This window comes from Phasianus colchicus, chromosome 25 (genome assembly GCF_987193195.1).
Source record: "Phasianus colchicus chromosome 25, bPhaCol1.hap1.1, whole genome shotgun sequence".
NCBI lineage: Eukaryota > Metazoa > Chordata > Aves > Galliformes > Phasianidae > Phasianus > Phasianus colchicus.
In genome coordinates, this window is record NC_143460.1 from 208,436 (window position 1) to 232,324 (window position 23,889).

Genomic DNA, 23,889 nt, shown 5'->3' on the forward strand with positions numbered 1-23,889 from the left:
TTGGCTTTCTTGTTTGCTCCTTCTCTTTTTTTTCCTTTGCTCTGATTTCTTTTTTTTTATATATATATATTTTTAACCTTGATTAAATTTTTTAGATTTCTTCCTTTCCTTCTTTCTCCCCTTCCTTGTCCCCATGCCTGCCTGCTTCCTCTTACATTGCCTTTACTTACCTGACATTAGTCCTCTGGATTCTTCATTTTTATCTTTCTTTCTTCTGTTGGTTGGTGTGGGTTCTTTTTGTTTCCGTTTCTTGTCTCTTTTTCCGCTGGGTCGCATTGGTTTGCTCTCGTTTGTTCACTTGATTTCGTTTTCTTTACTGCTTCATTGCTTAGGTTTCCAAAGTTTATTTCATTTTTATTTTTATTTTTTCCTTTGGTTTGCTTTCTGTTTTGTTGTTCTTTCTTTTCCTTGGCTTTTTGGTTTTCTTGTTTTGCTTTGCTTTTCCTACTTTCTACTTTGCTTCTTCCCTTTTATTCTCTTTGCTCCCCTTTTTAATGTATTTGGCTATGGTTTTTTTTTTTTTTTTGCGTTCTCATTTAGCTGTTGTTTGCTGGCATTTTTTTTCCCCGTCTTTGTCTGTATAAATCCTTTCATTCGCCATTGTATATTGTTGTCTTTGCTTTTTTTTTGTTTTTCCCTTTTTGGGTTTGCTTTGGATATTTTTGTTTCTTTTTTTGTTGTTGGATTTTTCTTTTTTATTATTGTTTTTCCTTTTTATCTTTTTTTCTCTTTACTGTGTCATTTTTGCCCATTTCTTTTTGCTTTCCTTTTTTTTATGCTTAGTTCTTTTTTTTTCCTGTTTGTTTTTTCATTTTGTTTTTTTTTTCTTCATTTTGTGTGTGTGTTCTATGGTAATTTTTGTATTGTGTGTTTTATTGTAACTTTTGTATTTGTGGTGTGCATTGTTGGTATTTGTATTCTGTTTTTTTTGTTTTGTTTTTGGTTTTTGATTTGTGATCTGTGCTCATTCTGGTTTCTTATTTTCTGTATTTGTGGTTTTTGTTTCGTTCCTTTTTGCTTTTTTGTTTCTATTTTATGCTTGTTTATTTTTTGCTTTTTTCTTTTTTCGTTTTTACATCTTTTTGGTTTTTTGTGCTTGTGTGTTTTTTGTGCTTTTGTTTTTTGCTTTTCTGTTTTTTATGATTAATTTTTGCTTTTCTTTTTAATTTTTTTCTGTTTATTTGTGGTCTTTGTTTTATGCTTGTGTGTTTTTGTTGCAATTTTTATATGTTTGGTGTTTAGTTTGGGGTTTTTTTAATTTATGTTGGTTTTGCTTTTTATTTTCTTGGGTTTTTTTTGTTTTTGTGTGTGTTTTTCTTTTTGTGCTTTTGTTGTTGTTGTTGTTGTTGTTTTAATATATCATTGTGTGTGTGTGTGTGTTTTCATTTTTTGTCCTTTTGTTCTTTTACATGTTTTGCCTGTTTTGTCTCTTTTTGTATTCTGGGTTTTTTTTGAACCGTTGTTTGTTCTTTTTTTTTGAGGTTTTCTGTTTTCTTCCCTTTTTCTTTTTTCTTTGCCTTTTTATTTAGTTTTTACTTTTCTGTTTTGGTTTGCTTTCTTTTGCTGTTGCTTAGTTTTCTTACCTGTTGTTTTTTTTCCTTTGCTTTCCACTGTTCTCTTCACTTGGGTTGGATTTTCATGGCAGTTTCTTTCTTTCCATTTCTTTTCTCTTTTTCCTGAATATTCCTTTTCATTTTATTCTTTTGTCCATTGCTTTGCTCTCCTTTGCTCTTGGTTTTCCTTCCTACCTTTCCTTTGCATGGCCTTTCATTCTGCTTGCTTTACTTAGTTCTCTTTTATTCCCTTTCTTTTTCTTTTCTGTTTCTTTTTCCGTTTACTTCCTCTTGCATTAGTTTGCCTATTTTTTTTTGTTTGAATCCTTTGCTTTGCCATGATACAGCATTGTATGTCTTTGCCTTTTCTTTCCGTTCCCTTTCGTAGTTTTGCTTTGATTTTTCTTAGTCTTTTTTTTTTCTCCTGCCTGTTTTTCTTTCGTTTTGTTAGTTATTATTTATTTTCTGTTGGGTATTTTGTTCCCTTGGATGTCATAGGCTTTGTTTGCTTTTTTTTCCACTTAGTTTTCCTACTGCTTTCTACTTTGCTGCTTCTCTTTTATTCCTGTTTGTTTTCTTTTTTTTCTTTTTCTTTTTTTTTTTCCATGTACTCTCCTTAAATTTGTTAGCTTTTTTATTGTCTCAAGTGTTTCCTTGAATTCTTTACTTTGCCATATTCTTGCAGTCTATGCCTTAGCTTTTTGTTTGTCCTTTTTTCCCTTGGTTTACTTTACTACTTTTCTTTTCCTTTTCACATTTGTTTACTGCTCCTTTGGCTTTGCTTTCTGCTGTTTCTTTTCCTTTGTTGTTGGTTCTTTTTCTTTCCAGACCATGCCTTTGCATTATTTTTTTCTGTTCTAGAAGTATTGCTTTTCTTTTCTCCTCTTTTCAATGTAGTTTTTTTTGCATTCCATGAGCTCCTCTTTTTTTTTTTTTTTCTCATTACATTCTTCCTCCTTCCTTGTCCCCATGCCTGCCTGCTTCCTCTTACATTGCCTTTACTCACCTGACATTAGTCCTCTGGATTCTTCATTTTTATCTTTCCTTTGCTGACTTGTTTAACTCAAGCCAGCTCCCTCTGCTTTCCTCCTCTGCTTGGTGCTTCCTCAATGGCTCAGCTGGCTTCCCGCCTCCTGGGTGTCCTTGCCTCATGCCTCGACATGGACTGGAGGCTTTCATCAGATGGCCGGCACATCCGTGCCCGGTAGCTACCCTTACCTCCTCCTCGGCATGACCACGAGCGCTTTCCCTTCCTCCAGAGAGATGGTTTGTCCTCATTAGCAGCCGCGGACTCCTGCACGGGCGCTAGCTGAGAAAGTGCATCTCTGGTGGAGGTCGCAGCATGCCCAGTAGCTACCCTTTCCTCCTCCCAGGCACGGATGGTTTGCCTCTGGCTGCACCACAGTCTCTTGTCATCTTTGCCATGCCATCCAATTGAGGAGCAGATTTCTTTGCTCTTCTGTTGGTTGGTGTGGGTTCTTTTTGTTTCCGTTCCTTGTCTCTTTTTCCGCTGGGTCACATTGGTTTGCTCTCGTTTGTTCACTTGATTTCGTTTTCTTTACTGCTTCTTTGCTTAGGTTTCCAAAGTTTTTTTCATTTTTATTTTTATTTTTATTTTTATTTTTATTTTTATTTTTATTTTTATTTTTATTTTTATTTTTTCCTTTGGTTTGCTTTCCGTTTTGTTGTTCTTTCTTTTCCTTGGCTTTTTGGTTTTCTTGTTTTGCTTTGCTTTTCCTACTTTCTACTTTGCTTCTTCCCTTTTATTCTCTTTGCTCCCCTTTTTAATGTATTTGGCTATTTTTTTTTTTTTTTGCGTTCTCATTTAGCTGTTGTTTGCTGGCATTTTTTTTCCCCGTCTTTGTCTGTATAAATCCTTTCATTCGCCATTGTATATTGTTGTCTTTGCTTTTTTTTTGTTTTTCCCTTTTTGGGTTTGCTTTGGATATTTTTGTTTCTTTTTTTGTTGTTGGATTTTTCTTTTTTATTATTGTTTTTCCTTTTTATCTTTTTTTCTCTTTACTGTGTCATTTTTGCCCATTTCTTTTTGCTTTCCTTTTTTTTATGCTTAGTTCTTTTTTTTCCTGTTTGTTTTTTCATTTTGTTTTTTTTTTCTTCATTTTGTGTGTGTGTTCTATGGTAATTTTTGTATTGTGTGTTTTATTGTAACTTTTGTATTTGTGGTGTGCATTGTTGGTATTTGTATTCTGTTTTTTTTTGTTTTGTTTTTGGTTTTTGATTTGTGATTTGTGCTCATTCTGGTTTCTTATTTTCTGTATTTGTGGTTTTTGTTTCGTTCCTTTTTGCTTTTTTGTTTCTATTTTATGCTTGTTTATTTTTTGCTTTTTTCTTTTTTCGTTTTTACATCTTTTTGGTTTTTTGTGCTTGTGTGTTTTTTGTGCTTTTGTTTTTTGCTTTTCTGTTTTTTATGATTAATTTTTGCTTTTCTTTTTAATTTTTTTCTGTTTATTTGTGGTTTTTGTTTTATGCTTGTGTGTTTTTGTTGCAATTTTTATATGTTTGGTGTTTAGTTTGGGGTTTTTTTAATTTATGTTGGTTTTGCTTTTTATTTTCTTGGGTTTTTTTTGTTTTTGTGTGTGTTTTTCTTTTTGTGCTTTTGTTGTTGTTGTTGTTGTTGTTTTAATATATCATTGTGTGTGTGTGTGTGTTTTCATTTTTTGTCCTTTTGTTCTTTTACATGTTTTGCCTGTTTTGTCTCTTTTTGTATTCTGGGTTTTTTTTGAACCGTTGTTTGTTCTTTTTTTTTGAGGTTTTCTGTTTTCTTCCCTTTTTCTTTTTTCTTTGCCTTTTTATTTAGTTTTTACTTTTCTGTTTTGGTTTGCTTTCTTTTGCTGTTGCTTAGTTTTCTTACCTGTTGTTTTTTTTCCTTTGCTTTCCACTGTTCTCTTCACTTGGGTTGGATTTTCATGGCAGTTTCTTTCTTTCCATTTCTTTTCTCTTTTTCCTGAATATTCCTTTTCATTTTATTCTTTTGTCCATTGCTTTGCTCTCCTTTGCTCTTGGTTTTCCTTCCTACCTTTCCTTTGCATGGCCTTTCATTCTGCTTGCTTTACTTAGTTCTCTTTTATTCCCTTTCTTTTTCTTTTCTGTTTCTTTTTCCGTTTACTTCCTCTTGCATTAGTTTGCCTATTTTTTTTTGTTTGAATCCTTTGCTTTGCCATGATACAGCATTGTATGTCTTTGCCTTTTCTTTCCGTTCCCTTTCGTAGTTTTGCTTTGATTTTTCTTAGTCTTTTTTTTTTCTCCTGCCTGTTTTTCTTTCGTTTTGTTAGTTATTATTTATTTTCTGTTGGGTATTTTGTTCCCTTGGATGTCATAGGCTTTGTTTGCTTTTTTTTCCACTTAGTTTTCCTACTGCTTTCTACTTTGCTGCTTCTCTTTTATTCCTGTTTGTTTTCTTTTTTTTCTTTTTCTTTTTTTTTTTCCATGTACTCTCCTTAAATTTGTTAGCTTTTTTATTGTCTCAAGTGTTTCCTTGAATTCTTTACTTTGCCATATTCTTGCAGTCTATGCCTTAGCTTTTTGTTTGTCCTTTTTTCCCTTGGTTTACTTTACTACTTTTCTTTTCCTTTTCACATTTGTTTACTGCTCCTTTGGCTTTGCTTTCTGCTGTTTCTTTTCCTTTGTTGTTGGTTCTTTTTCTTTCCAGACCATGCCTTTGCATTATTTTTTTCTGTTCTAGAAGTATTGCTTTTCTTTTCTCCTCTTTTCAATGTAGTTTTTTTTGCATTCCATGAGCTCCTCTTTTTTTTTTTTTTCTCATTACATTCTTCCTCCTTCCTTGTCCCCATGCCTGCCTGCTTCCTCTTACATTGCCTTTACTCACCTGACATTAGTCCTCTGGATTCTTCATTTTTATCTTTCCTTTGCTGACTTGTTTAACTCAAGCCAGCTCCCTCTGCTTTCCTCCTCTGCTTGGTGCTTCCTCAATGGCTCAGCTGGCTTCCCGCCTCCTGGGTGTCCTTGCCTCATGCCTCGACATGGACTGGAGGCTTTCATCAGATGGCCGGCACATCCGTGCCCGGTAGCTACCCTTACCTCCTCCTCGGCATGACCACGAGCGCTTTCCCTTCCTCCAGAGAGATGGTTTGTCCTCATTAGCAGCCGCGGACTCCTGCACGGGCGCTAGCTGAGAAAGTGCATCTCTGGTGGAGGTCGCAGCATGCCCAGTAGCTACCCTTTCCTCCTCCCAGGCACGGATGGTTTGCTTCTGGCTGCACCACAGTCTCTTGTCATCTTTGCCATGCCATCCAATTGAGGAGCAGATTTCTTTGCTCTTCTGTTGGTTGGTGTGGGTTCTTTTTGTTTCCGTTCCTTGTCTCTTTTTCCGCTGGGTCACATTGGTTTGCTCTCGTTTGTTCACTTGATTTCGTTTTCTTTACTGCTTCTTTGCTTAGGTTTCCAAAGTTTTTTTCATTTTTATTTTTATTTTTATTTTTATTTTTATTTTTATTTTTATTTTTATTTTTATTTTTTCCTTTGGTTTGCTTTCCGTTTTGTTGTTCTTTCTTTTCCTTGGCTTTTTGGTTTTCTTGTTTTGCTTTGCTTTTCCTACTTTCTACTTTGCTTCTTCCCTTTTATTCTCTTTGCTCCCCTTTTTAATGTATTTGGCTATTTTTTTTTTTTTTTGCGTTCTCATTTAGCTGTTGTTTGCTGGCATTTTTTTTCCCCGTCTTTGTCTGTATAAATCCTTTCATTCGCCATTGTATATTGTTGTCTTTGCTTTTTTTTTGTTTTTCCCTTTTTGGGTTTGCTTTGGATATTTTTGTTTCTTTTTTTGTTGTTGGATTTTTCTTTTTTATTATTGTTTTTCCTTTTTATCTTTTTTTCTCTTTACTGTGTCATTTTTGCCCATTTCTTTTTGCTTTCCTTTTTTTTATGCTTAGTTCTTTTTTTTCCTGTTTGTTTTTTCATTTTGTTTTTTTTTTCTTCATTTTGTGTGTGTGTTCTATGGTAATTTTTGTATTGTGTGTTTTATTGTAACTTTTGTATTTGTGGTGTGCATTGTTGGTATTTGTATTCTGTTTTTTTTGTTTTGTTTTTGGTTTTTGATTTGTGATCTGTGCTCATTCTGGTTTCTTATTTTCTGTATTTGTGGTTTTTGTTTCGTTCCTTTTTGCTTTTTTGTTTCTATTTTATGCTTGTTTATTTTTTGCTTTTTTCTTTTTTCGTTTTTACATCTTTTTGGTTTTTTGTGCTTGTGTGTTTTTTGTGCTTTTGTTTTTTGCTTTTCTGTTTTTTATGATTAATTTTTGCTTTTCTTTTTAATTTTTTTCTGTTTATTTGTGGTCTTTGTTTTATGCTTGTGTGTTTTTGTTGCAATTTTTATATGTTTGGTGTTTAGTTTGGGGTTTTTTTAATTTATGTTGGTTTTGCTTTTTATTTTCTTGGGTTTTTTTTGTTTTTGTGTGTGTTTTTCTTTTTGTGCTTTTGTTGTTGTTGTTGTTGTTGTTTTAATATATCATTGTGTGTGTGTGTGTGTTTTCATTTTTTGTCCTTTTGTTCTTTTACATGTTTTGCCTGTTTTGTCTCTTTTTGTATTCTGGGTTTTTTTTGAACCGTTGTTTGTTCTTTTTTTTTGAGGTTTTCTGTTTTCTTCCCTTTTTCTTGTTTCTTTGCCTTTTTATTTAGTTTTTACTTTTCTGTTTTGGTTTGCTTTCTTTTGCTGTTGCTTAGTTTTCTTACCTGTTGTTTTTTTTCCTTTGCTTTCCACTGTTCTCTTCACTTGGGTTGGATTTTCATGGCAGTTTCTTTCTTTCCATTTCTTTTCTCTTTTTCCTGAATATTCCTTTTCATTTTATTCTTTTGTCCATTGCTTTGCTCTCCTTTGCTCTTGGTTTTCCTTCCTACCTTTCCTTTGCATGGCCTTTCATTCTGCTTGCTTTACTTAGTTCTCTTTTATTCCCTTTCTTTTTCTTTTCTGTTTCTTTTTCCGTTTACTTCCTCTTGCATTAGTTTGCCTATTTTTTTTTGTTTGAATCCTTTGCTTTGCCATGATACAGCATTGTATGTCTTTGCCTTTTCTTTCCGTTCCCTTTCGTAGTTTTGCTTTGATTTTTCTTAGTCTTTTTTTTTTCTCCTGCCTGTTTTTCTTTCGTTTTGTTAGTTATTATTTATTTTCTGTTGGGTATTTTGTTCCCTTGGATGTCATAGGCTTTGTTTGCTTTTTTTTCCACTTAGTTTTCCTACTGCTTTCTACTTTGCTGCTTCTCTTTTATTCCTGTTTGTTTTCTTTTTTTTCTTTTTCTTTTTTTTTCCATGTACTCTCCTTAAATTTGTTAGCTTTTTTATTGTCTCAAGTGTTTCCTTGAATTCTTTACTTTGCCATATTCTTGCAGTCTATGCCTTAGCTTTTTGTTTGTCCTTTTTTCCCTTGGTTTACTTTACTACTTTTCTTTTCCTTTTCACATTTGTTTACTGCTCCTTTGGCTTTGCTTTCTGCTGTTTCTTTTCCTTTGTTGTTGGTTCTTTTTCTTTCCAGACCATGCCTTTGCATTATTTTTTTCTGTTCTAGAAGTATTGCTTTTCTTTTCTCCTCTTTTCAGTGTAGTTTTTTTTGCATTCCATGAGCTCCTCTTTTTTTTTTTTTTTCTCATTACATTCTTCCTCCTTCCTTGTCCCCATGCCTGCCTGCTTCCTCTTACATTGCCTTTACTTACCTGACATTAGTCCTCTGGATTCTTCATTTTTATCTTTCCTTTGCTGACTTGTTTAACTCAAGCCAGCTCCCACGGCTTTCCTCCTCTGCTTGGTGCTTCCTCAGTGGCTCAGCTGGCTTCCCGCCTCCTGGGTGTCCTTGCCTCATGCCTCGACATGGACTGGAGGCTTTCATCAGATGGCCGGCACATCCGTGCCCGGTAGCTACCCTTACCTCCTCCTCGGCATGACCACGAGCGCTTTCCCTTCCTCCAGAGAGATGGTTTGTCCTCATTAGCAGCCGCGGACTCCTGCACGGGCGCTAGCTGAGAAAGTGCATCTCTGGTGGAGGTCGCAGCATGCCCAGTAGCTACCCTTTCCTCCTCCCAGGCACGGATGTCATAGGCTTTGTTTGCTTTTTTTTCCCTCCGTTTTTCCTACTGCTTTCCAATGTTTTCTCTACTTTTGTTGATTTCTTCCTTGCGGTTTCTTTCTTTCCATCGTTTTTTTTCCTATGAATATTGCTACGAATTGCTGTGGATCTGGTAACTCTTATACATGCCAGAAATGTGTCACCCTTAACACTTATCACTAACACAAAATGGCAACCACTAGCCACATCCAAAAAAGGTAGATCTTGTGCCTAATGCAAAAGGGTATCCCTGAATCCTAAACCCCAATCCAAACCTCGAAGGGCAACCATTAAACCAAACCAAAAATGGGCACCCATCACTCTTACCGCTTCTCCAACACGGTAACCCTTTACCGTTCCGTAACGGCACAACCCCGAACCCAAACTGATAACAAGCCTAACCCCAGAGAGAAACCGGTAACACAAACCCCAAACCGTTTGCCTTAACGCTTCGCCCTCAGCCAAAAGCGTGACCTTTAAAGCTGACCCGAATGCAGAACGCTTGACACGTAACCCTGAAGCAGAACCCCATCTGGGAAGCCCTAAGCCGAAAGCCGAACCCAGAGGGTAACTCAGCACTCACCAATCACACAAACGGTAACACTTCGCCACAACCCAGAGCGGGATGAGGCTGAGCTTCTCTGCTGCCTGGGCTGCTCTGAGGCACAGGGCACGGCGAGCGGCTGCGGGCAGCGCAGCTCACAGAGGAGGTGCCTGCACCCAGCTGCCTTGGGCAGGGCCCTCCGTCCTCATGGAAACGCACTGTGACAGCATAAAGGCTCCAGGGGCCCGGCTGATGTCATCTGTGCTGTGACGTGCTCTGTGCTGGTGCTCTGCCTGGCCTGGAGCCAATGCCTCCAGCTTGTAGTTTCATGGCGTCTTAGTGTTTTTTGTGTGTTATTTTCTGTTTGCTTTTTGTTTTTTCTTTTTCTTTTTTTTTTTTTTTTTTGTCAGTTGTCATCTCTGCTTTGCCATGACATTAAATCCTGTTTCTTTGGTGTTCTGTTGGTTGTGTTTCTTTATATTTTGGGATATGGATATGGGATCAATTTGGGATAGGATACGGGGGTATCGACTTGGGATTAGATGTGCACATGGAATGAATATGGTCTGGGATATGGATAGAGGATGAGATACGGGATGGGAAAAGGGGAGATGGTTATGGGATGGGCTGTAGATATGGGATGGATTTGGGATATGGGTATGGGATGGAGATGAGGGTCTGTATATGTGTTATACATATGTATATGTATAAAACATATATATATATATATATATTGCCCCCACCCCATGGGAACAGTGTGGTCTGTGGTGGGGGACACACAGAAGGGGCCCCCCAGCTTTGGAATGTGACACCATGGGGGGATGCGGGGGCGCCCCCAGCTGTGGGACTGTCCCCAACTCTGGGGTGTGACACTGTCAAGGTGACATAAAAGTGTCCCCAACTTTGGGGTTCAACACTGTGGCAGTGTCCCCAATGCTGGGGTGTGACACCATTGGAGTGACAGAGAGGTGTCCCCAACTACATGGTGTGACACTGTGGGGGTGTCCTCAACTTTGGGGTGTGACACCATTGGGGTGACACAGATTTGTTCGCAGCTTTGGGGTGTGACACTGTGGGGATGACATAGGGGAGTCCCCAGCTTCAGGGCGTCACACTCTGGAGGCATCCCCAACTTTGGGGATGTGACACCATGATGCGGTGTCCCCACTTCCCCTGGAAAGTCTTCCCCAGGGGGGTCCTTTCGTCCCCTCTGCGTGAGGATGACACCCAATGACAATGACACCCTGTCAGAGCTGTTCCACACTGATGTCACCCCTAGTCCCCTCTGGTGGTGGCACAGAGTTCACCCCTGTGTGCATCCCTGTCCTCGTGACAGACGATGGTGACAGCTCCAGAGGGCGCCGGTGTCACTGGGTCCGGCTGTAGGCAGGCCTGGAGGGGTGACAAAGGACAGTGTGAGACTCAGTGACAGCACGGTGACTGTGTGGGGCCACCTGTGCCTGCCCCCATGTGGTGGTCAGAGCACAGGGAATGCTGTCACCCGAGAGATGGTGACACACAAGTGATGGTGATACAAAAGTGATGGTGACAAAAGTGACAGCCAGTGATGGGGACACTGTGCCACAGCTGTTCCACACTGAGGTCACATGCAGTCACCTTTTTAACAGTGTCACCAGAGTGATGGTAACACCCAATGACAGAGACAACAGTGACACCCAATGATGGTGACACCCCAAGAACAGTGACACTCAGTGGTACCCAGCAATGGTGACAACAGAGACACCCAAAAGCAGTGACACCCTGGCTGGGTGGATGGGGGGAGAGCAGTGGATGTAGCCTACCTTGATTTCAGCAAGGCATTTGACACTGTCTCCCACGACATCCTTATAACGAAGCTGAGGAAGTGCGGGATAGATGAGTGGACAGTGAGGTGGGTTGAGAACTGGCTGACTGGCGGAGCACAGAGGGTTGTCATTGGCGGTGCAGAGTCTGGTTGGAGACCTGTAACCAGCGGTGTTCCCCAGGGGTCGGTGCTGGGACCGGTCCTGTTCAACATCTTCATCAATGACCTTGATGAGGGGGTAGTGGCCACCCTCAGCAAGTTTGCTGATGATACGAAGTTGGGAGGATTGGCTGACACGCCCGAAGGCTGTGCTGCCATTCAGCGAGACCTGGACAGGCTGGAGAGCTGGGCAGTAAGGAACCAGATGAAGTTTAACAAAAGCAAGTGTAGAGTCTTGCACCTAGGGAGGAATAATTGCATGCACCAGTACAGGTTGGGGGATGACCTGCTGGAGAGGAGCTCTGTGGAGAGGGACCTGGGTGTCCTGGTGGACGACAGGTTGGCCATGAGCCAGCAGTGTGCCCTTGTGGCCAAAAAGGCCAATGGCATTCTGGGGTGCATTAAAAGGAGCGTGGCCAGCAGGTCGAGGGAGGTGATCCTCCCCCTCTACTCTGCCCTGGTAAGGCCTCATCTGGAGTACTGTGTCCAGTTCTGGGCTCCCCAGTACAAAAAAGACAGGGATCTCTTGGAAAGAGTCCAGCGGAGAGCCACAAAGATGGTGAAGGGCCTGGAGCATCTCCCCTATGAGGAAAGGCTAAGTGATCTGGGTCTGTTTAGCCTTGAGAAGAGAAGACTGAGAGGGGACCTGATCCAGGTCTATAAATATCTAAGGTGTGGGGGGCAAAGTGGCGAGACCAGACTCTTTTCAGCAGTGTGCGGAGACAGGACAAGGGGAAATGGCCAGAAGCTGGAGCATAGGAAGTTCCGCACCAATGTGCGCAAGAACTTCTTTACGGTGAGGGTGACGGAGCACTGGAACAGGCTGCCCGGGGAGGTTGTGGAGTCTCCTTCTGGAGATATTCAAGACCTGCCTGGACGCCTACCTGTGCGACCTGGTGTAGGGATCCTGCTTTGGCAGGGGGGTTGGACTCGATGATCTCTGGAGGTCCCTTCCAACCCCTACGATTCTGTGATTCTGTGATTCTGTGACACCCAATGATAGCGACACCTGAAGACAGTCACAATGGTGACACCCAGTGATGGTGACAGCTGTTGACGGTGAGACCCAATGACACCTGGAGGCACCCAATGACGATGACATTCAAAGACGGTGATAACGGTGACACCCAAGTGATGCCCACACCCAATGACACCCAATGACGGTGACAGCAGTCACCCTGTGCCCCTCTGGGTCATCTCCAGACCCTTCCAGTAGACAACAGGTCCCTTGGAACCCACCTAAGGACCCCCCAGACCCTACAAGTCCTCTCAGGGACATCCTCAGATCCTTCTGAATCCCTCTGAGGATGTCCTGGACACACCTGGGACTCCCTGGACCCCACAGGATCCTTCTGGGACATCTCCAGACCCTTCTGGATGAATCCACAGACCCCATGGATCAACATGAGGACCCCCTGGACCCGCCAAGTCCTCTCTGGAACATCCCCAAACCATTCTGGATGACTCCAGGACCATTCAGACCCTCATGAGGACTCCCTGCACTGTACCAGACTCTACTGGGACATCTTCAGATCAGACCAGTGTCTCACTCCGATTTATAGGAGGGAGAGGAGGTTCTTTTAATATCTGTATACCCGGCGTGAGATTAAGAAACAACGGTTCAAATGTTGGTCCGACCAGTTTATTACAGATCTTAATTAGGGAGATGGGGAAGGGGAGGACGGACGCTATTATGAGTTACGGTAATGGGGAAGGAAAGGAGGGCGATAGAAAAGGTAGGAAAGAAGAAGCAAGGAGTCTTTATAGGAAGAAAGAGGGACATAGTCACCACCATGGATCCAGCGTGGTTCGTAGTTCAGCCTTTGATCTTCAGTAGTGGTGGGTCATCGGGCATTGTTGTTGATGGCGACGACGACAATGGTGACCATGGTGATGATGGCCCTTTTTCAATGCTTTCAAAGTGGTCAAGTCAGCTGTCTTTGGAGTGACAGCTCAAATCCAAAGTGGTTGAGTCAGCTCTCCTTGGAGTGGCAGTTTCTGGCTCTGGGATCTCAGCAGAAATTCCTTTGTTCCCACCTTCCGGGCCTTGCCAGCAGATAAGAGAGAGCAGGGATGCCCATCTGCATCCTGTTTTTCACAGGACACGATGGTATCGTTCCCCAATTTTCCCATACAAGGCTGGAGCTATTTAGTCACAGGCCAGATCTTCCGCCAGTAAGCACTTCTGACCACTCTCTTCCAGAGGTAAGCAACTCTGGAGGAAGGGGCTTTCAAATGTTCCCAGAGGGATGTCAATTGTCATATGGTAGCACCCATCTCTTGCCTCCTCAACAAATCAATCAGAGTCTTATCACAAGAAATACCTCAGGAAGCAAGCTTTGAGCCAAAAAACAAAGAAAGATTCTCACAACCAGAGACTTCTCAGTGCTCCTGGACTCCTAGTGGGAGCTTACAGATCTTTCCAGGGGCCCATGGGATCAACCTGGGGACTCTCTGGATGCCCCAGTACCACTCTGGGATAACTCCAGACCCTTCTGGATGAGTCTGGAACCCCCTGGATGCCCCCAGACCTCTCCAGGACTTCTCCTGCAGATCCTTTTGCATGATTCAAACGGGGGATAAGGGGGGTTCAGCAGGGGGTGGGAGGGGGAGAAATGAGCTAGTGAGGCTTCTGTGGGGTGGAAAGGGGGTCTGGGAGGAGAGAGTGCTAGTTGGGGGGGGGGAAGAGGAGAGGCAGACCACATGAGTGGAAAGGGGTTCTGGGGGTGGAGGGAGGGGTGGGAGGGGAGAACTGGAGGTCGTGGGGGGGCTTCTATGGGACGTAAAGGGGGTCCAGTTGGGGGAAATTGGGGTCAACATAGGGGAACGGACTCCAGAGGGCAGGGAGGAGGGCATGGGGGTACAGGGGACTGTAGGGGTCAGAAAATGGGGTCAGAAGCAGGGGGAGGAAGGGAAGACAGGGGACCCTGGGGGTGCAAACAGAGAGGACTGGGGAATGGTAGGAGATTCTATGATGTGAATGGGGGAATTGGAGCAGGGGAACTTGAGGGGACAGGGAATTCTGGGGGTCAGATAGAACGGACGGGGGAGGGGGATGAATCTAGGGGAGAAAATGGGAAGACTTGGGGGGGTCGGGGGAGAGAATGGGGACACAACGGATCAGTGAGAGACAGACACGGAAGCCTGGGGGTCAGAATGGGGAACAGGGGCAGACAGTGACGGAGGAACTGAGGGGACGGGTGGAAGAGGACTCCAGCGATGAGAATGGGGGAAGTGGAGGTGGGGAACGGGGGGGGAGAGCGTAAGCCCAGCGGTCAGACTGAGGGACTCGGGAGGTTGTGGGCGATCCGCGGCGGGGGTGGGTGGGGGGTGGGGGGAAGGCAGTGAAACACCGTGGGTGGGGGGGAAGGGCGGGGGGCACAGGGCACCTCCCGCCGCCGAGCAGAGGCCCTGAGCAGCAGAGGACCCACGCGGCCAAGACAGGACGGCCCCAGCCCCGATGCCCCGGGTGCCCCCGCCGCCCCCGAACACCCACTCGTAGAAGCTGAGGCGGAGCTGAGGCGGCGCTCGGAGTCCCGGGGCTGCGCCGCGGCGCTGGGGCAGCGCGGGGCCCCGCTCCGCTTCCGCATGGCCGCGTCCTCGGGTCGCCGCGTGATGACGTCACTCCGCGGGGAGCGGGGACGGCGCGTCGCTCGAGCAACGGCCGCGCCGGGGCGCTGTCGCTATGGAGACGCCGCCGCGCATGCGCTGTCGCCGCGGGGACGGCTTCCCGCGCCGCAAGGAGGGAGGGCGCGCTGTCGCCGTGGCAGCGCGGCCTGCACGCACGGCCTGAAGCCCGAGTGGGGCTCGAGGGGCAGCGGGGGGCGAAGAAGGGTGTGGGGGGGGAACGGAGAGCCCTCAGGGATCTCCTGGGGAGGTGGGGGAGCGACTGGGGGAGGGCTGAGCTCCGGGGATGGCGGCTGTGAGTGGGGCTGTGGGGTGGGACATCCGCAGGGAGATGCAGCCAAACAGGGGGATGTGGGCAGAGCATGGAGGTGTGGGAAAAGGAAGACGGGCATCTGGGCAACAGCGTGAGAGCCAGGCTGATAGGGAGGGAGCGAGGGAGGGAGGAATGGGAAGAAAGGGAGGGAGGAAGGAAGGGAGGGAGGGAGGGAGGGAGGGAGGGGGGAGGGAAATGGAAAAAGGGGAAAAAAAGGGGACAAGGGAAAAGAAGGAAAGGAAAGGAAGAAGGAGAGAGGGGAAGAGGGGCAGAAAGGAAGTAGAAAAGGGAAAAAGTCCAGAGCTTGGCCTTGGTGGTATTGCAATGTAGAAGGGCTTCAGGTATCTTGTTAGGTGCACAAGAAGGAGTTCATGCAGCAATAAATGATATTGTTGTGTTCATGTAGGTCAGAGTGGTAGAATTGAAGCAGATGGAGATAAGATATGGCACCAGAGTGAAATACTGCACAACATAAGACGATGTGAGCTGAAACCAACGTGACTTCCTGGCTTCCCAAATTGCACTGGTTAAAGAAGTTATTTGTGGGGATGGTGTGTGTAATCGCTGTATGTATGCATCCTTCTTACACTTTACATCATGTCGGACACCAAAGTGTCTGCGCTGACCACGTCTGTGATGGGTGAGGCTACCTCAGTCCCTCTCAAACTGCCAGGCATCCAACCTTCCTCCTCCGCCAGCTCTCCTCCTAGCCCTGTCACCTTTGCCACCTCCCCATGTTGTGTTGTGTCATGGAGATCTGTGGTGCTGGGGCAGGCCTGAACTCCCCTCCCTGATAGCAGACGCGTTTCTGAAATCTCTGCTCATTTCCTCATCCTGCTGGCTCATTCTGTATTTACAGGTTTGTGTCCTTTACTTTTCTTGGGTAATTTAGGACTGGTTTAAAGCAGCTGTATTTGCTATTGCCTTTGTCTGCAGTTACCCTTGTGGGTGATGGTGATGGGATATACCCTTTTGGGTTAGGTTTTTATGGAAGGGGAAATGGTGGAATCACCATCCCCAGAGGTGTTCAAGGAGTGTTTAGATGTTGTACCGAGGGATGTGATTTAGTGGGAAATGTTGGACTAGATGATCTGAGATGTTGTTTCCAACCGTGGTGATCCTACGATCCTAAGGTTTACACTTGTGGATTGTGATGAAGTGTTAGTGTTTAGTGCTAGAGCTAAGTGCTGATGGTAACCCTTTGGGGTTAGGGTTTCATGTTACTGTTTTCTGTTAGGTTTAAAGGTCAAGGCTTAACACTTGATGTTAGTGATGGTGGGGGTGTGCCCACCTGGTTGGGGGTTTATGGCTTGTCCTTTTTGTTAGAGACAACAGCAGCACTTTTGAGATGGGAATGAGGGTTAAGCGTTAGCATTTTGGATTAGGGCTGAGGAGTATCTTTTGGGGTGAGTGTTAAGGATTAGCCTTTTAGGTTAAGGTAAAGGGTTAAGGGTTGTCCTGTGGAGTTAATGCTAAGGGATGCTGTAGTGTAAATGCTGAGACATGGCTTGAAACCTGATTTTTCACCTGGTAGAAAGGCAGGGCCAACCCAGAGCATGCAATGTTCCAGAATGACAGAAGGGGTGGAGCCAGGATCCACCCCTTCCCAGCCCTCCATTGAAGGGTTGGCAGTGTAGGCAAAGGAGATCCCTGCCTACCTGAATCCTTCTGAAGATAAGCAGCTCCTTGCCTTGATTTCTGTGCCCACGGCTGTTGCCTTTGAGCAAATTCTCCCTTGCTGCAGCCTTAGACCTTGCTCCTCTGCTGTCATGGCATGAGGCCTGGCCTCATGGGGTGCAACCCTGCTGACTGATAGATGTGTTGGTTTGGTTGGGGGTGGATGCCGTAGCTAATGGCAAAACCATTTCCTTAGTGCAACTAAGGAGGTAAGTGAGAAAACAAGAGAGTCTTGAGAGGAAAGAGTGACTGATGGCAGCGCTGTACTGGAAGCAATAGAGAGGCTGACAGTGGCTGTCGGTGGCAGTAGAGCGATCCGAGTCTGTGTCTAAATGGTTCTTAGAGCTGTGTCTGTTCCTTGGAGAGGCCAAACAGTGTGGAGGTACTTGTACTCACAGTTGTTTGACTTAGGAATGAAGTGTTTCTCAGCTCATGCACCTGACAGCGTTGTGTTTGCTTGTGCAGCTTTGCTTTGTGCATTGTAGAGCTGTCAGACAGATGTGGATTCATTTGCCACTCACTCAGCAGGAATGAGACTAGTAATACTTTCTGTAAATGCATTTCAGTTGAAAAAAATGAGTTTGTTTTGGCTGTAGAAATGGTGTATTGGAGGGATTTTGGTGGATGTGGACTAACAGGACAAGGATTCTATTGGCAACTGCTTTCTGTGACATGGAAAGGCTGTACTTTATTTTAGGGATGGAGCATGGGATTCTATTGACTCATATTGAGAAAGGGGGAAATGGAAAGCCTCTGTGGGTAAGAATGTTTTGTGAGCTGTAGTTTGGGTACTTTCATCTAAATAGGACTGTGTGAAAGGGTGTGTGTGATGGAGGAGAGAGAAAAGTGCCTCGTGTTGACTGTAAGGAAGGCATAATGTTAGAGCAGTGGAAAGGCAAATTTAAGAAACTGTGCTTGAAAACTTGAAGTTAGTGGCTGGCTGTGCTAAAATCTTCTTCCAAAGAGTTGCTCTTCAAGTATTTCCTGCTTTCTCTCTGCGAGAAACTGACGCCAGTGGCCTTCCACTGCAGCATGGCCGTGCGGAAAGGCTGGGGAAGAAGACAGAGCTGGAGAAAGCACCAAAGAGAGGTACAGATACACAACAGGCATCTGGACTTGATGCACTGTCTTTCTGCCCAGGCTTTCTGTTTGTTCATTGCTGGGACAGTTCTCTGCAGTTTGCATCCCAGCTTTCTCCCAAGTCCTGGCTGCACAAAAATGCAAGCATTCAGAGGAAAAGGAAAAAGCAGAGGAGTGGGCTTCTGAGAAAAGAGTTGAGGGGGAGCGTGAGGAGCTTGAGGCAGAGTTTCAGAAAAGTGGTGCTTTCACTTAGGATTGCTCTGAGATTTCCTTGCCCTGGGTTATGATTGAGTGTAGCTATTGGTTTCTTGGTTCCTGTGTATGCATTGTTGGTAGACAGATTAGTGTGTGGAAAACACAGCTGAGAATCCGGGACATGGTAATGTACCAAATGGACTGAACTACTGGAAGGATTGTGGGAATGAGAAGAGAACCTGGATTTCTCTTGCACAACAAGCCTGTATCAGTTGTGTCTCCTTTCACTGAGCTGAACGCACGGTGTGTGTGAAGCCTTCTGATGGGAAACCCACAGTCCCACAAAGTGGGCGTGGAAACGAAATGGAGCTGAGGTGCATCTGTGTGCTGAGTCATACTGCTGAGGACAGAGAGGAGCCCCAGCTGAAAAAGCAGCTTTGGTAAGAATAGTGGTGAAAGTAGGAGTGGGTATGGAAGGTTTAGACTGCTCTTGGAGGAAAGGTGAAAGTTTCATATGTTCTGCAGATTCAGTATGCCTTGGTGTGCCACATCTGCCTGCCCTGTCAGCACTATGTCAGGCTTTTTTTCCTTTCCTTTTTAAGGTAGGAAAAACAGTTTCTGGCTAGGAGAAGAAGAAATGCAAGTCTTCCCTGCATTGCTTCTTGGGCAGTGGGTGCTGATGAGCAGTCCTTGTATGAGAATAATGTATTGTCATTTGATCTGTCTTTCCATTCCTTCAGCAACTGGGGTGTTGACGCAGCTGCACGTATCTCCTGTTTTGTCCTTCTGCTTTGTGTAAAAGAATAGTATAGTATGCAATCTCTGTGTGAAATTTTCTTAAAGTATTTTACTTTATTTGCCCCTAGGAAGCAATGGCTTGGAAATGATGGCAGTGTCACCCAGCAGCCCACACAGTGACCTGATGTCTCATTGCTTGCGTCTGTTAAAAACCACCACGATGAGAAAAGAACGTTTGCATGGATTCTGTGCTGACTGTGTCAGTACAGCCCTTAGGAGTGGTGTGGACATGGCATGGCAGGGAGAAGGGAATTCCCTTCTGATGGGAAAGTGCCCGAGGAGTGTTGACATCCCGTGTGTTGGTGCCCCATGCCCACCCCATGCCCCACGCACTTCTGAATGAGCAGCACAGCTTTTGTGTCATTCAGCCACCTGTGGCAGAGCAGATCAGGCTTTCTACAGGCGTCAGCAATCATCCCATCGCTTTCTGCCTTATAAGGAGTTGAAAACCTTTTCATTTTGGAATCCTACTTCCAAGCTTAACCACCTCCAGTGAAGCAGATGTCATTTTTCTTGTATCCTTCAATTCTGAGTCCATATTCTCCCAAAAGCAAAAGAGTTTGGAGGTAACCACCAATAGTTAAGTGAGTGATTTCAGTATGTATTTCTGATCGTGACAATTACTTCAGTTTAGAGGTCACAGTTAATGTACTGTGCCTGTTTTAATTCTGACCAAGGTTGTAGTTGTAGCTGACTTCCCAAGGCTGCAATACGTGGTGGTGACACAGCCGTGGGCTTCTGCATTTGCATTAATCCCACATTTCCTTGCAGGTCAGCTTGTGCTGGAAGTGGACGGTATCAGAGTGTGAGTGAAGGTCAGTGCAGGAGCAGCTGTTGATGGGAGTCCAGGCTAATGAACTCTGGAGCATCTCCCAGTACGGTACCGGAGGAGGCAGGAATGCTGTTAAGGAGCTCCTCAGCAGGAAGGTGGCTCATCCAAATGCTTGCTGACAGTTTGAAAGCCCAGACCCTTCCAGCCTCCACCTCAGAGGCAACATCTCCTTTGTCCGATCATGCAGCACCTGAGCAAGAGGGTGACCTGAGCTGGCTACACAAGAGTCATCTTAACTTCTTTGTTATTTTACTTCAGATAACACCATTGGGTGACCCTGCTGTTGGTTTCTTAAAATTTGGATTACATCTGATGGAGGCCCAGAAGTGATGTAGGCACTCACAGAGGTCACAACTGTTGCTGGGGTGGGAGCGTTTGTCCCACAGCTGGTGAGCAGAGCTGGGCTGCACGCAGAGACTGGGCTCTGGGCCTTCCTTGAGAGAGATCGCCCTGTGAGAACCCGTCAGAAGCACTGCTGCAGCATGTGCATGAGCTGGGCACAGCTCAGGCTGAGCAGGCCGAGTGGGTGAACTGGGTTTGGTGCTGGGTGGTTGCTGGGAGGTGTCTCAGAAGAAAAGCTGGGCTGGGGTGGGCCCGCTGTGTCAGCCCTTGTCCCAGCTGGTGGTGAGAGCAGGGTGGAGGCTGATGGGTGCTGCCCACTGTCACTGCTGCTCTTACCATGTGGATCAGCAGTGCTCTGGTGTGTGAGCTGGGAGGGAGGAGGACAGCCACTGTGCCTGGCTAAGGCAGAGCTGAGGTCTGTTGAACACGTGGATCATACCAGTGCAGCTATTGTGGCTGCAGTAGGGGTGGAAGACAAAGGGAGTTTTCTTCATGACAGCAACACCAGCCACTTGCTTCAAGGTGTATAAATGTTGAGGAGATGGAGAACACTTGCTGTCAGAAATCATGGCAGCTGTACAGAATCTAGTTGTATTTTGGGGATGGTTCTTGTTACCAGTTGATTTTATGACACTGTCCTACTCAAGAGTCTAAAGTGCATGATAGAAGAAAGCTGGGAAAATGCTTCTCCTTACTATTTTTCACTTGCAGATTCTTTCTTTAGGGATTCTTTCCAAAAGGAGATTTTGGGGATTGAGGCAGTTGAAGAAAGAGTGAAGCCAGGGGGCAGTCCCTGTGGAGAGGACCCCAGGAACTGAGCTTCCCCACCACTGTCTCAATGAGAAGACAGACGCAGTTCCCATTCCTGCTCTGCATATGGAAAAGTATGGCTGGATTTATTTGTTTGGGTTTTCTTCCTTTCTCTCATTTTGAAGGGGAAAAGCTGGAGCAGGGGGAGCACTACTGGTCCTTTGTTACCTCCATAACCGGTTGGATTCTGCATGTGCTGCAACAGGACAGCATTGCCAGGCTCCTTAACCTGCTGGGGCAGGGTGGGAGCAAAGAGCGTGAACTGCCCTCCTGCCAGCTGCACCTAGTTATGGTTTGCCAGGTCCCTGCTGCCCTGAATTTCACCTGAAAGGTTTGTTCTAGCTGCTTGCAGTAGTAAAATTTAGGGAAGAAATGGAAGTCAGGAGCTAAGGCTCTGCACAATAACTTTGCGTGGATTGAACTGCGGCACCTGAAGACTGTTTCCTGAATAATGCTGGCATTTTGCAGGTGTGTTGGTTTAACCCACTGAACTGATGTCTGTGAGCGCCAGTCTTCTCCACCTGAACAGTAAGAAAGCTGGGATATGCCCAGAAATTGCAGCAGTTGCTGTGAATACTCTCCCAAATGTTTGTTTCCTTTAGTGGTAGCTAATGACTCAGCACTGTGATATCCTGTCTCTGGCACGATCTGGAACGCTGCATCTCTTTGCAGATGTTGGGTGCCCATTTCCATGGACCCTCCTTTCTTTCTCTCCTCAGAAGCAGCACAGTGCGGTTCCCTGCGTTAGGGAGCAGCAGCCAGCAGGCTGCCAGAATGCCAGCTGGGCCTTGCAGCGCGCAAAGGGACGTGTTGGGGATGGACCATCCTTAGCACCACGCAAAAGTGAGTCTCTTCAGTCCTCTGTCGTGAAGTATGGAAGAATGCATTTTAAGTATTACTTCTGAGCGGGTGCAGGACTGTAGGGATGTCAGGTAACCATGGTGGAAGCTTTGGGGAGGCCGACAGCAGCAGCTGATGGCAGCAGTGTGACAGAAGGCCGTGTATAAGTGGTGGTGCTCAGAGCTGAGTGCATTCCTGAGAAAGGCACTCTTGACTTTATGGCGTTTTCTTTCACCTAGTGATATGTAGAAAGTTAGTGAAGAAAGGAACAACAAGAACAAAAATACCCTACTGCAAGGGCAACTGCATTTGGATATTTACAGCATGCTAGAGCGTTATGTGAGAACCAAGAACTCCGTGACCTGTAGGATGCAATGTCTTCTGAGAGATTATTGGAGGACTTTGTGGACGGAGACGTGTTTAGCTCACTCTGCATCATCTACACTGCCTAAGGAAGTTACACTGCAGTAAGAAAACCATGCTCTCTGAAAGCACAGTTTCCCATTGAGAAGAATTATTTGGCTGACCACCTTGGGGTCAAACTATAAAGCGGATTACAGGGCAAGTACAAGGGGCGAGACAAACACGCCTAAGGCATGGTTTATTACTTCTCAAAGTAGAAATTAAGAAAGGATTAGCTGAACTTCTCCCTAGAAATGCCTGTTAGTTTTGCTGGAATCCTTAGTGACTAATTCAGACAGACATCTGTGCTGCAAATGTCTGTAACTGTATGGATGAAGTTTATGATCTGCACGTCCTGTAAAGCTATAGCTACATTGTCTTTGATTTTTACTTAACAGATTGCAATGTCTTGCCTATGCTATATGAATTGCAAAGCTTGCCTGCAAGCTGGATCATCCAGCAGCTTTCACACTCTCCCTTTGTGGAAATGTAATCAACTCATTCAATGGTGGGATCATGAATGAGTCCAACGAGAAGGCAGCATCAACAGTGAAAGTTTGACTATAAACTGAAATAATGAATTACCATGGTTGAAGCTGAACCAGTAGTCCAGTAATAGTTCTATGAAGTCTCAACACCTACCAGATACTTTCTAATGAATTTAAAAGATTCTTAATGATAACTTCATAGTGCATGAATTGGTTCCTTTACACAGGTTGGTTCTTCCTTAACTTATTCCATACAGGTTTTAGTATCACTCTAGGGATTTTTTTGATAGAAAAGGACTTCTTGAAGGTTATCACTTGTACATTATGCTTTTACATAACGTACAGTGTGGATTTGTTCCTAAGAAAATTGCATGAACAAAACGAGGAACAAATAAACTTTCATTTATTTCTTTCAAATTTTTTTTTTTAAATATGTATTTGCTGACCAACTTCCATACGGAGCTTTTGATCTCCTTGTTACAGCATGTAGATCATGGGATTAGTCAAGGGAAGACAACCGTATGGAAAAGAAAGGTTTCCCAATGGAAACCTTTTCCATTGGGACAGCCTCAGAGGGTAGGACATATATGTAGACAGCTGGGCCAAGCGTGACAAAAACAACGATGATGTGGGAAATGCAGGTGGAGGTTATTTTGTTCTTTGTTTTGGTGTGTCTGGAGCTTCAGCAAGAGGATTATGTAGGAGATGAGGAGAAGTGCAAAGCACATGACAATGACAACTCCATTGTTGAGGAACATCAGAAGTTCCGCCGTGTAAGGTCAGCACAGGCCAAGTTCGCCAACTGACGCACATCACAGACAAAGTCGTCCAGGACGTTGGGGCCACAGAAGGGGAGCTTGATGGTGAGAGCAAATAGAATGACGCCATGAATGAAGCCACCGCCCCACGAAGCTCCAGCCAGGGCACAGCATACAGTCCTGTTCACAAGCATGGTGTAGTGGAGAGGTTTGCAAATAGCAACGTAACGGTCACAGGCTATGGCCAACAGCAGGAAAGCTGCTGCTGCTCCCAGGAAGTGAAGAAACAAAGGCTGGGTCAATCAGGCCTTGTAGGAGTTGATCTTAGGATTTGAGAAAAAGTCAGCCAGCATTTTGGGTGGGGTCACAGAACAGTAGCAGATATCCAAGAATGCCAGATTAGCCAGGAAAAAATGCATGGGTGATCCCAGCTGGGAATCCCCCTGAATTGTGAGAATGATAAGGATGTTGCTTGGGAGAATTATGATGTAGAACAGGAGGAAGAAGAAGAAGGGAATTGACTGGACTTTGTGGGATTGAGACAATCCTAGCAGAATAAACTCTCTAACTACAGTTTTCATGCTCCATTTTGACTCTT

General features: G+C 44.7%; 2 long non-coding RNA genes across 10 annotated transcripts; one reads left to right on the forward strand and one right to left on the reverse strand.

Moving 5' to 3' along the window:
• Window positions 1-507: 507 nt before the first annotated feature.
• On the reverse strand, window positions 508-6,008 carry LOC149915007 (uncharacterized). The gene is made up of 2 exons (XR_016459849.1): window positions 5,613-6,008; window positions 508-2,916 (listed from the first exon to the last, which is right to left on the reverse strand). It is a non-coding gene; the product is annotated as an uncharacterized LOC149915007 (long non-coding RNA).
• Window positions 6,009-14,467: 8,459 nt separating this feature from the next.
• Window positions 14,468-23,503, forward strand: LOC149915008 (uncharacterized). Of its 9 annotated transcripts, none has more exons than XR_016459865.1 (7): window positions 14,468-14,963; window positions 15,476-15,928; window positions 18,888-19,385; window positions 19,591-20,040; window positions 20,718-20,877; window positions 21,272-21,646; window positions 21,883-23,503. It is a non-coding gene; the product is annotated as an uncharacterized LOC149915008 (long non-coding RNA). The 9 variants fall into 9 exon arrangements; XR_016459866.1 differs by having other exon boundaries at window positions 14,468-14,929; XR_016459871.1 differs by lacking the exon at window positions 14,468-14,963 and having other exon boundaries at window positions 15,259-15,928; window positions 21,272-21,331; window positions 21,523-21,646.
• The last annotated feature ends 386 nt before the right edge of the window (window positions 23,504-23,889 follow it).